Genomic DNA, 10,353 nt, shown 5'->3' on the forward strand with positions numbered 1-10,353 from the left:
AAAATATTAGGAAACTATTCTTTAACACTTACATTGGTTATGCTGGCTCATCCATTTGGACATTCTAAGAGATAGTCACCATCAGCATCTGTAAATAGACAAAATCACGTTCTAACAATAAGGAGGATTGCTAACCTATGAATATGCCAGGCACTAGTCTGAAGTCCTGACAGTGGTTCAAAGCTGTGTACTATTATTCTTCCCATGAAAAGGAAGGGAACCAGTGAAGAAGTATATGTGATGAAGGGAAAGACAGCTCTGCCCTCCACCATTACTACAGGAAAGTCTTTCTTTAGAGACAGATTTTTACTTAGTTTATTCATTTATCTTCTTTCTTTTTCTTTCTTTCTTTCTCTTTCTTTCTTTCTTTCTCTTTCTTTCTTTCTTTCTTTTCTTCCCTTCCTTCCCTTCCTTCCTCTCTTCCTCTCTCTTCCATCCATCATTTATTCCTTTCTTTCTTTCTTTCTTTCTTTCTTTCTTTCTTTCTTTCTTTCTTTCTTTCTTCCTTCCTTCCTTCCTTCCTTCCTTCCTTTCTTTCTTTCTTTTTCTTTCTTTCTTTCAGCACTGACTGGTAGAACTGCCCTCTGATTCCCCACTGGTCACTTCCTAGAATCACTCCCCATTCTAGTACCTGATCCTCCCAGGAAAATCAAGCTGCACAAACCCAAAGCCTGGGGTTATTGCTACAAGTCACCTTTCGCTCAGCCCAGACGGTCTGTGGCATCCTCACGTGCATTTTGCATAATTACCCTTTGCAGTTTCCTAGCCAAAGATCTCATATGAAATTAAAAGAAGAAACTCATTTTCTCCTTGGATTTATGTGCTCCTGGGAAACTTCATCTTGAACCATTTTTTAATTAGACAGCCCTATTCCAGGAGTTCCCGAAATCCCACTTCTTGGTGTGGCTGACTTTATTGAGGACACACAGAGCTTAACACACAGATGTCTGCAAAGATCGCTGCTGATTCGGTTGACCCATTTAAGCCCTGGTGATTTCTCTGCCACCAGGTCCCTTCCTAAGTGGACAGCCATCCATCCAAAGAGAAGGTTGGTGTGAAGGGCAAGTGTCCACCGGGGACAAGTCCAAGGCTATCAATTCACCATTTTTCTGCCACCTAAGATGAACCTGAAGTCTAGACCCAAAGAAAGACCTTTTTCCTAATTCTTTAAATTATTTATAACATCCTTCCTCCCTACCACCCCCAACTTGTTATCCTTTATTTCTGGAACTGAATTAAATAATGGATGCTCTGTCATCGGCATTTCCATAAGGTTAAGATGAGTAACCTGTTTAAAAAGTATTTCATTAGGGAGAATGAAAAAGGTAGACTGAGAAATTCCAGTAAAAGTTTGTTACATAATTTTAAATGCTTTAAAATAACGTCACAATATCCTTCTTTAAAAAAGAGCGGTCTTTTGTGGGAGATGTTATTAGTGGAGTCCTTGAAGCAAGTGGTGGAAAATGGTTTTTTCATTACTTCAAAAGCAACATTAAAGGACCATGAAATTCAAAGCCCCTGGTTTTATCATAGACATTTTTATGTCAGGACTTAAACATTTTCCTACTCCACATCTTCTAACAACTCTAGTTTTACAGGAAAGAATTGTTATAATTGGCCCGGATCATAGTATGATTATTAAATGATAGGCATCAATTAAGCTGATATTTAAATTGAAGATATTCATATCAGATAAGAGGAAAGTATGATTATAATTAAATGCATAAAATGTATAATCTGCTTTGGGAGTACACTTTAAACCATGTGCTTATTTGTTGGAATATAAACTGTCACAAAAATTCTTCCGCCTATTTCCTCTTTGCTCACTGTCACTAAGCATAAATAAAATGTTTCATACATATTTTCCTTAATCTTAATATGATTATGGGGGTGCTTTATGTAGATTATCATGTTGAAGCTGTATCATTTAGGAATAAAAAGAAGCAGAGAGAGGGGAAGCGTTGAAAATGATAATCGGGATTGGCTTTTGTGAATGCAGGGTTGTCAACACACCTGCATTCCCCAGAGTTAACCTTTTGGTTCCCAGGATTTTGCCACGTGTTATTATGTGAGCAATTATGTGAGTTCACTACATTTATGGATATTTTTTAAAGGTATAAAAATACTGTTAAATAGCAACATGTGTAGGTTTAAAGTATTATTTGTTTACCTACGGGAGATCAGAAAAGCTCCAAAAATCAGATGCACAGATTTTGACACTTATGCTTCCTTAGACAAACAAAAACACTCCCTAAGACCACAAAGGGATTATTTTATCACTTTGATACATTTTTTTTCACTTGGAAGCTCTTGAAAATAGGAGTTCTTCATTTATGTTGTGTGTATTTTCATCTACATCTAAAATATGAGTAAATGCCAATTGTTATTTTTCTCTTTTTTTTTTTTTTTAAGAGAATGAGAGACAGAGAGCATGAGAGGGAGGAGGGTCAGAGGGAGAAGCAGACTCCCTGCTGAGCAGGGAGTCCGATGTGGGACTCGATCCCGGGACTCCAAGATCGTGACCTGAGCTGAAGGCAGTCGCTAAACCAACTGAGCCACCCAGGTGCCCGTTATTTTTCTCTTTTTGAATGTATTCCTTGCTGGCTGCCTCTTCAGGCATTGACAAGCAGCTGGGCAGTGTCCATTGGGGTTTCTCCACTCCAGTTACCGGGTGAGAAGCCCTTGGCCTGCATCTATCGAAGCAGTCCCGTCCTCCCTACGATAGTTACTACCCAGAGGTGATGATGTGATCTAACTTTATCCAATTAGAGCTAAACTCTGGGCTTTGTTTAACGATGAGGAGAAAAAATCTGCCCACTGCCCTTCTAAACCCAGCACACGTGATCTGGAAAGAGAAGGATGGATGTTGAGTTTTAGCTGCAGCCACCTTATGGCCACAAGGGAAGACAGCCTGAGGGTGAGGCTGATCCATAAGGGTGAAGGAACAAGAAGAACTGTAAGAAATAGAGCTAGACCTCTAGCTGTACTGCATCCAAAGCCCCACCTCTTCACTGTCAGTGACATGGGCCAATCAACTCCCTTCATGATTTAAGCGAGACTGTAGTTATGTTCAGTTATTTGTAACCAAAAGCATCCTACCAGGTACAGAATTTAGTGCTAAGAGTGGTGCCTTACACATCATAGATCCTAAAATATTGCACTATCTGCATCTAGGTAAGCAATGAGGAAAAATTTTTTCTATGACCAGAAGTTGGTAAATTTTATTTTATACATATATAATATATACATTGTGTTATATACACAATATATATAATTATATATAACTGGTTAAATGATTCTATAACTGGTTAAATGATTGCCTGTTGTACCTTACAATAGACTTCAAGTGCTAGCCAAAATTGCAATATTCAGTGATTTAGTAGGAAAATGTTCAGCTTTCATTAAAATCCTTCAGGAGAGTGACAAGTTTGGACTAAAACTAGCCAATCTGAAAAAGAAATTTAAAGCAATATAGATTTCCTAAAAGAAGCACTCTCTGCAAGTGACTTTCTTTCCTAGACTGGTAAAAGTCTGGTTAAGACTGACCAGATTAAAAAAAAAAGAAGAAGAAGAAGAAGAAGGAGAAGGAGAAGGAGAAAAGAGAAGAGAAGAGAAAAGAAAAGAAAAAAGAAAATTCTCTGACCTAGGGTTAGGTCAGTTGGAGCAAAAGCAGGATGGAGGAGCCATCACAGGAGACAAAGCTGATATCTGAAGGAAATCTAATCCTTGATCCTCTCCCAGTAACTAGAATTTCCAAAGAAACCCCAAGCCAAGGGTTAGGCTCTTGTTCAACCCTAGGACAGTCTCCAGATAGGCCCCCAAGGTGATACAAGCCCAAAAAGAGAATTCTCCCCAATGTCCATCTTTGGCATAACCCTATCAGACAAAGGATAGGTAAGATAGTCCCGGAGAGTAGAACTAGGGTCTACAAGATTGGCCAACTAAACCATTCACTCCTCATGCAAGGCAAGAATCACTCAGTGTTCCTGTCCAGCAGGATATGGAATGTGCTATGAACCAATAACCACTCCATGTTGCCTCCTATTCTCCTTTTGACAAGTGAGATCTGTATTGTAGCTTATCATCTTCTCTCCATCATTTGTAGGCTGGGAAGTGCAGGGAATGGGTAACTTAAGTTTGTTGACTTATCACTAATCATTAGGAGTTATATCAGAATTTGATTTTTAAAAAAGTACTTTGGGGTGCCTGGGTGGCTCAGTCGTTAAGCATCTGCCTTCAGCTCAGGTCATGTTCCCAGGGTCCTGGGATCGAGCCCTGCGTCAGGCTCCCTGCTCCAGCGGGAAGCCTGCTTCTCCCCCTCCGACTCCCCCTGCTTGTGTTCCCTCTTTCGCTGTGTCTTTCTCTGTTAAATAGATAAATAAAATCTTTAAAATAAAAAAAAGTACCTCATCTAGAAATCCTACACTTGAGGTGCTAGTAACTGGAAGAGACTTGATTGTCTCCCTTTAGACTAGTGGTTCTCAACTTTGGTTGCTATTCAGAACTACTAGGAACTTCTTATGGCCAGGTTGCACCTAGATTAATTAAATCAGAATCTCTAGGGGAGAGACCAGGCATCAAGTGGTCCAACATGTTGCTTAGTTGAGAACCACTACTTCCACTTAGGGATGGAGATTTGGGGAACCTGGATATGGGGAGGAAGATATATGAGGATTTTGGTTTAGCAAAAATGGCAATGGATCTTTTTGCTTGTTCCTGAGTCATTTCACTCCTTTCTTTTGTAGTAACAGATGTTCTTGATTGACCCCATCTTGGCTTTAGTCACTCATGGGAACATACAGACATTGATTCAGGAGAGGACATTTGACCTAATATATTCCAGTTAGAGTAAAGCCCTAAACTTTTGCTTTATGGTTGGGAAAGAGAAAACATGAAGGAAGAGTATCGATACTGATCGTCCCCAGACAACCCAACTTCCAGAAGTTACAAAACCCTGGAAAATTGCAGGAAAAGGGTGCTGGAGCCCAGAATATGCCATACCTGAAACCTACTCTACCTCTGAATGAAGCCAGTTAATTCCTTTCACTGATCAGGAGAGTTGGAATTAGGTTTTCTCTTGTGAGTAACTGGAAGCATCCTCACTGATAGGCTCTGTAGTGGATATAGGCAGTGCTCTGCTAAGATCCCTAGGATTCTTTTTCCATTGTCCCCCATTGCTTGTTCTCCATTTGCTTCCAATGGCCTGTACCCATGACACTCCTCAGAGGACCACTCTCAGGCTACTGGAGCTGCTTTGCTAGTTTGCTCAGAGGGCCAGAATTGTCTTGGATTTATATCCTCCCCAGGGCAGGCCTTAGCCAACCACCTCTCAGTACATCATAAGCATGAAGCCCAGCCTCCTTGCCTGGAGTTGGACAAGTCCTGAGGCATATTTTACACTTCATAGCCTGGCTCAGGATCTGCACCTTTGCTGGGCTTCTTCCATTCCTTATCCAACATGTCCAACTCACTTCCCAGTTTCTGCTAGGAGTACTTCCTTCACAGATGACTTAAACACAAATCCTCGCTTGGAGTCTTCTGGGGAATCCAAACTAAGCACATGCTAATCCTCACCAGTGCTGAATTCTGTGAGAAGCACATAATGTGGGATTGATAAATGTGACTGGCTGGCTCAGCAGCCAATTGCTTTCTCTAAAAATATTTTCTCTTATTTTACATGTTAAACAAAATAACAAAACATATTTAGCAATGAGACACATGGCAGAATCAAATTTTAGAGTGAAGTCCAGAGAGGTCATCAGGCTAATCTGTTATGTTACATATAAAAAAATTAAATTCTAGTGAGGATACATGACTTATTCCAAGCCTCTTTGCTGCTTAATGACAAGGCCAATGCTTAAAGTCAGTCTTTGGTGCCATCGGCAATTTGTTTATTGCCATGCCTAACTGTGGATTCCAAGCATCTTATTTAAATCACATTTCTCTGTTTAGAGACAAATTCTTTATTCTTGCTGCATACAGAAGAGTGTCACAATAGCTGAATTATTAGAGCTGGATACTGTCTATATGAATATGATAAGTATAAATTAATGATTCTTAAATATATGAACCATGGAGTTAGTTAATTCCTGGGCCACAGAATAGACTAGAACTGGAAAAAAATGTGATTCAGAAGATAGAGCTCATAGACTGTGTTCTGAATTTATTCTGGGCATATAGTAGGTACTCAGTAAATGTTTGTTGAATAAAGTATAGTGAGTTCCACAAGGACATAGGGAAGAGAGATTCTAGTGTCAATAGTAGAGAAGAGGTAGACATGCCTGAATTATTGAACAGAGAAAATGGGCTTTATGTGGAAGAGATGGAGTTTGTTACTCTCTCAGCCTTCTTGGATATAGAACTCGGGAAATAGGGAGCCTATAACTGATAAAGTTATTCTCTAACTAACAAAGGCAAAAACTGAGCCATAGGGCATGAAGGAATGTCCGACTGTGCTACTGGCCTCTCCTGGGCTAGCATTTAAATGAGATGCCGAGTCTCATTCCCTGGAAGTCAGTAGACCGATGGCAAGAGGGATGAAAAAGAGATGGTCAAGGCACTGGTGAATTTTGGAGATAATAATTGGGACCATGGTCTACACTGCCCTTAGTCGTCACAATATGGAGACTATCTCTCCACTGTCATCTTGGAGGCCTTGGATGGTGTTTTGTTAATAAATTTACTGATTTTCCTTACACAGACCCAGAAGGGTTTTTATTTAAAATAAATGTAGATAATGCCTTAGATACCTCAGGAGCTTAGGATATAAATTTAGAGAGTACTTTATAGTAATCTCAAAGGCTTTGTTAATCAAGTATATATAGGCTTGGATATGGTTTCTATCCTGTCTCCTAGATTATCAGGAAAGATCATCTAAAGCATATCTTTTAATGGAGGATAAGCTGAGGAAAACTCTGTTCTAAAAAGACAGAGAGAAATATTTACACACATATACAGATTGTTAAAGATTGAATAGATAGGGGCTTCAAATCAGATGCCAGAAATGTAAGCAATTTTTTTTGTTGTTGCTTTAATGCTCTAAAGCTCAGACACAAGAAGGTAGAATGCACTGTTGACAGCATGCTAAAATTCTCCCTATAGTCATGCCCACATACGAAAACGAAAAGAAAAAAAAAAAGGTCAGGAGGAATTGGAAAAGGTTTGCCATGAAATTCAGCTTTGTTAAATCACCAATTTATTCAAGGTGCTCTTTTACCTGATTTAAAGCTTATCTGATGTAATCTTCAAAATTACCTCCTAGATTGTATTTTATATGTGAAGAAAGCAATTATACAGTAAGGTAAAATAACTTCTACAAGGTAGTAACAATGGGTTTAAACCCATGTCAGTCAAGTCCAAAGTTATAGGAGAAATGAATAAACAAACAATGCTAGTGAATTGGAAAATTCAATAATGAAAGATCTTTTTAAAAAACTTTTATAAAGTTAATCATTATTTGGAAGAAAATAAAAATCTAACTTTTGCATTTTGTTATATCTTTAAAGGCAAAAGTGGTGTCTTGGGGCAGAAGGGTTGATGGTTTGCTATAGAATTACCACCAAATGTGTTAGTTAGGTGTTCCTAGGCCAATGGATGTACATAAGGATGCAAGACGGTTAGGAGCCTGGGCCAAGTCCTGGTGTACATGGAGTAGGTTCTGTAAATTTTAAAAATGTACGCTTGACAGTTGACCAAGGTAAAATTCTGTCTACAAACTCCATTTTTCATTAACTTATTGAAAACAAGAGTTCATCAACAAATATTTATTAAATGTTTATTCAAAACACAATTTGCATTAGGTTTTACAAGGTAGAGCCTAGGGAAGAACAACAATGATGGGACTAAGACTGAAGGAAAGATCTGGCCATGTTTGAAGTGACAGAGAAGTCATTTTCACCTCTTTAACAACCATTTCTAGTTCTTTCTAATATTACACATACTCCAGCTTAGCTCATCATCTCCCTTCTGATTCTCCACCTCAAGTCATTTGGATTTACCCACTAAGCAGAGCCTGTTCACTGCCAGAGGCAAGGTATGAGAAAATCAAGGTGCCAAAACTCATTGTTAACATTTATTTAGCACCGACTACGTGCCAGGAAATGACCTAAAGTTTTAAGATGCAGTAACTGATTAAATCCTAATAAACAACCCCATGAGTGGCTACTTTCATTATCCCTTATCTATCTATGAAGATATTGAGATACTATAATGTTATTATGTTCACACTCTCTGAAGTAATAGAGATATTCTCAATCAGATAAGAGGCAATGAAGATAGGTACAGTAAGGATATAGGTAAATTTTTAGATGAAATGGAGAGCAATTGAAAAGATGATCTTTATCTTCCCTACAAAATAAGAGGCAATATGGGAAGATGGTGGTATAAGGGAAAAAAATAGAACTAAGGTTATTATGGCTTGGCACTCTGATATTAGGTAGTTTACATAAAACTTTTACCTAGTGCTTACTATAGCCCTTCCAAGAAGGTAATGATACTCCCATTTTACAAAAAAAAAAAAAAGGATCTAGAGATTTGAAAAGTTAAGTTGCTTACCAAAGGCCACACAGTCTGCAAACTCAACACTGTTTGCCACCAAATCTTGGTTCTTTCCCCTGTAGCCTTTTTACTTATCAATTCTCAAGTTGGTGGGAATGAGCTTGGGAAATTAAGAACAGGACAGGTTTAGAGCAGTCATGGTGGGAAATGAAACTCATAGCTAGGCAGAAATAAGCAAAAATTGTCGAACAAGTCTCAGAACCAGATCTGAGGACTTGAGGTCCCAACCTGTGATATTAAAATAGAGTCTATCTCGACGATTTTTTGATTCACCTATAGCAAAGCAGTATGCATGACAGGAAGTTTGGAACTGTTAGAGATATGGAAGTAAATGGACTGATCCAAATTGCACTTACAACACTAGTGTACACAAATACTTAAAATACAAAACAAAACAATTATATATGACACCTGCCATGGGAGAGGCACAGAGAATGCCATACTTCATTTACTCTAATTCCAAAAGTTCACATTTTAACATCTTAAACTTGGGATGTATCTTAAAATGAATGACATCTTTTTTCAGCAACGACCAGGTAGTTGTCATGACTTGGTTGTGATTGTCTGCACAATCTCGACCTTGCCCATGGCGGTTCAGATTGCCTTCACTTCAGCTGGGTTATGTTCACTGAGGATACTACAGATATTGATATATATTGACATACATACTGATATATGTATTGATTGATATATTGATGTATATAGATATAGATAGAAATAGTTATATAGATATCAACCATACAGATAGAGGCATGGATATAGTGCTTGGAGGCATATGTTAGTGAAGCAAATATTTATGTTAATTAAGTAAATATGACCACAAGTTCATATTTTTTTTTGTGAAGCAGCAACTCAAATGCTTTACATAAATTAAACCTACAAGTAGATGCGGCTACTTATGTTTTGTTACTGGGATACCTGAAAAAGGAATGCAGAGCACAAATCAAGCAATTCAACTAAAGGTAGGAGAAATTGCCAGATTCCTAGGAATAGATGTATTCTAGTAATCTCCTGCTACATAAAAAATCAGCCCCCAAACCAAATGGCTTAAAGCAATGCCGATCGTTTTATTGTCTCTCAGAGTCTCAGTGGGACAGGAATTCAGGAAAGGTTTGCTTGGGTGTTTCTGGCTCATGGTCTGTTGTGCAGTGGCAATCACAAGGAAACTAGAGCTGGGACAGCAGGGAACTGAAGCACCTGGAGGCGGGTCAGGCATCTGTCTCACTTCATGTAGTCCCAGAGCTTCTCCCTGTGGTTTCTCCTCATGGGTTGCTTTGGGCTTTGAAATGTTTTGACAGCCCTGAGGCAGTTGGACGGTTTATGTGGAAGCTGAAGGCACTCAGAGAGAGTAGTCCAGTGAGCAAGATGGAAGCTGAATCACCTTCACAACCTCGCTTCAGAAGTTGTGTGGCATCACTTCTGAGGCATTTTGTTGGCTACAAGCAAGTCAGAAGACTGCTCAGATTCAGTGGGAGGGAAGTTAACTTCACCTTTTGATTTGGGAGCAAAATCCTAGAAGAGCACATGGGCTGGGAGCTATTTAAAAAATACAATCTGCACAAGATGAAAGAAATGTCAAAGCAATAAGAGGCTGACATTACTGATTCATTCATTGTGTAGGACTTAGCATTAAAGCATTGGGCTTCCACTGAACTTCCTGCTGACTTTATTTATTTTTTTTATTTTTATTTTTTTTTATTCTTATGTTAATCCCCATACATTACATCATTAGTTCTAGATGAAGTGTTCCATGATTCATTGTTCGTGCACAACACCCAGTGCTCCATGCAGAACGTG

The sequence above is a fragment of the Leptonychotes weddellii genome, chromosome 8, assembly GCF_054177405.1.
Source record: "Leptonychotes weddellii isolate Sample4059 chromosome 8, ASM5417740v2, whole genome shotgun sequence".
Classification (NCBI taxonomy): Eukaryota; Metazoa; Chordata; class Mammalia; order Carnivora; family Phocidae; genus Leptonychotes; species Leptonychotes weddellii.